Below are 3,162 nucleotides of genomic sequence, written 5' to 3' on the forward strand. Positions count from 1 at the left end.
GCTGAGAGTGGCAGCCCAGGACCAGGAGTGTGATACTCTTTGGAAGGGGCAATGATGTTACCAAAGGCCAGCCATGTGCTCATCAGCCCTGTCCTTATTTTGCTGCCAGAAAAATGCTCAAAGGAATTCCTGTTGCAAACATCTGTGTCACCTGACAGTGATCCTCTGCAGTGTCCCTCTCAGGGTGTGCAGCCAGGGCTAGGGCTCTTGGTCTCATAATTGCATGTGCTGGTCATTTGTCCCTGGTGGTCATCATCTGTGCAAAGTGGGATGCTTTTGTCTCTTGGGCAGAGAATCCACCATCCCTTCTGGTGCCTGTCTTGGCTGCCACAAACTGACCTTAGGACAGGAACTTTCTCAGCCCTCAAAGACGCTCAAAGGCGCAGGAAAGGCTGGGCAGCATTTGAAAAACATGAAGCTCACAGTCATTTCATGCTAGACCTTGCCTAGTCCAACCCTAGAAGCTAATGTACTGAAATTCAACATTCACGAAATAAGCACAGCAATATCAATAACCACTAGAAAATACAGCAGTAATGATAAATATTAATCTAGAGAAGTGCCTAATAGATGATAAAATTGCAGAGAAAGCAGGTTACCTAATGCACAACTAATGGCTGCTTGCAGTAACAAAATTACAAGTAAATAATAAACTATTAGAACCTGATCTGTGCTGTCTCTAGAACAGGGAACCTCTGGAGTTGTTCTTGGGGAGCGTGGGGCCACCAAGGCAACAGCCACAGCCTCAGGTCTGTCCCTACCTCAGCCACAGGTCTGTCCCAAATCCTGCCTGCTGTGGCGAGATCAGCATCTGTTACCTGCACCCAAGCTCTGACATTTTGCCATAGAAGACAATTTCAGAAACTCATGGCAATAGGCAGCTTCTGACCCATTTTTTGGTGTATGTAACACAAAATTTTATTCAACTGAATACATGTTCAGGGTAGTGTAGAACTCAGCTTTGCTTCATATCTAGAACACAGCACCCCTTGAACTGATCAGATGCTAAAGAGAGTGAAATAACAACAGCCTGATTCATAGCTACCAGTTTGTAAATATTTACATTGTAAATAAATAGCTGAAATAGGCTGTTTATCCCAGAAAAAAAAAAACAATGCTTCATAAAGTAAAATCAAATATGTGTTATGCATTACAATTCTTACATTTCCCATTCTATCAGCATCAGTTTGCATTTCCAAATTTCAGTCTGGTGAGAGCACTTAGGAATCTTGTTGCATTTATGGGTTGCTTGGGATTGCTTTACTGATGCAATGTTAAAACAAAAACAAAAACCCTCCCCCGTAAGGGCTACTAAGGCACTGATATATTTGAATGTACTTTGGCAGATTTTTCTATAACAATCTGCTTGCAAATAAATGAACAGTTTTAAACCTACATAATGAACTCTTTGTTCTTTAACAGCTTTACATTACTTAAAGCCTTTCACCCAGCTTAAGTCTGCAAGTTCTTTCAAAGCATTTCCTTTTGGATTCAATGGTATCTGAAGAGGGATGTAAAGGTTAAAATGCAAAATAATAAACTGCTGAGCAGCTGGAAACTGCACAGAATGAAGGTGCCCAAGCTAAAACAATTCCTCCTTTGATTTATCAACCATTCCACTTTTTCCATAGAAATAATTGCAAGTAAACTGTGCTGGTTTCAAGACAAGCCATTAGCACAGCAGGACAAATAAACCAGCTACTGAACTTTGGATGTGGCTGCAGATCCTTCATGGCCCCAGAGCACAGCAGTCAAGCCCCTCTCCTTTCCACAGATAAAGGAGACCTTAATGTAAAACCTGGGCATAGTCATGGAGTTCTTCCCAGAGCCCTTCAGTGCCAGCAGTCCTTCAGGGCAATGTGGGCAGGATTGCCTCACCACAGCTCCTGAGATAAAACTGGAATGAAGGACTTAACCCCCCCCCATACAGACACAAAGGGCTTCCCACAGGGCTGGACTGAACAAACAGGGATTAAATGGATGCATTAGTCAATATCTTGCTGAATGGCTTGGGCTCTTTGCTCAGTTTCTGCCGGATAAATATTTTGGTTTAACACTGCTATTATTTAAATGCCAATACGTAAAGTCAAAGAGACTTCACTGAGTCATGAATGTCTCAGGCTTAAAGTCAAATGACACTGTTCTCTTTCTTCACTCATATAGCTTTTATTTAAAGATCAGAATTAAGGAGATATTTAATCCTAGCCCTTCCTTACCTTACTTAATCACTCAGCTTTGTTATAGGGATGGTGCAGTCACTGACATTGTAAACCTGTACTTTGTGAAATAATGGTGAAGTGGTAACTGAATACAAGATTCTTCTCTTGCTAACAAGTGATGCTCAAGTAGTTCTCTTTTGATAAAAAGGCAAAAAAACCCTAAACCCAAACAAAAGGCATGGAAGGAAATATTATAGCTGTGTTTCCATCCCAAGGCTGTAGAAGTCATTGATTAAACTTCTGGGAAGTCTCATTAATACATCAGCTTTCCCTGAACTCCCCAGTGACATGCATGATCAAATGCATTTTTCTAGGTTTTTGAGGACTAGAAAGATAGCCCTTTAGAATTGATGGTGCAGAGTTAAGAGGACACCACTGGGTTGTTGCCAGGGAGTTTCAGATAATGTTTCACAATCACGTTTAGCTGATTTTATGATTCCTGGAATTCTTGGACTGGGTCCTAGAAGTTGTGCAGTCTCTGGAGAGCCCCTTGCTGACAAACCTCCTGCCACACCAATGCCTCATCTCCCCCAGCTGTGGTCCTGCCTGCTGCTGCCATTGGCTCACACAGACCTCCTCAGTCCTCTAAAACTGGGAAGTAAACTACCTCAGATAAAGCCTGTGTGTGGGGAGGGCTGATGTGCTGTGTTGTAGGGATCCTGGCTGACCTGATCCTGGTCAGAGCCTCAGCCTGTCCACCCACCAGCACATCCTGCTGACAGACCAAGCAAGGTCAGAGCCTGTCTTTCCTGGAGCTAAATAAAGCGCCAAGCTCCACGTAAAAACCAAACTCTTTGTGTAACACCTCTCCATCCTGGCTGAGGGAGCCAAGTGAATGACTCAGGTCTGTCAAGAGACAGTGGAACCCATCCTCCTCTTCTTTTTATCATCCTGAGCCTGAAATTAATGGCAAAGCTCTGGAGAGGCTTGTCTGCCTGTGGGT

This window comes from Molothrus ater, chromosome 11, assembly GCF_012460135.2.
Source record: "Molothrus ater isolate BHLD 08-10-18 breed brown headed cowbird chromosome 11, BPBGC_Mater_1.1, whole genome shotgun sequence".
Taxonomy (NCBI): domain Eukaryota; kingdom Metazoa; phylum Chordata; class Aves; order Passeriformes; family Icteridae; genus Molothrus; species Molothrus ater.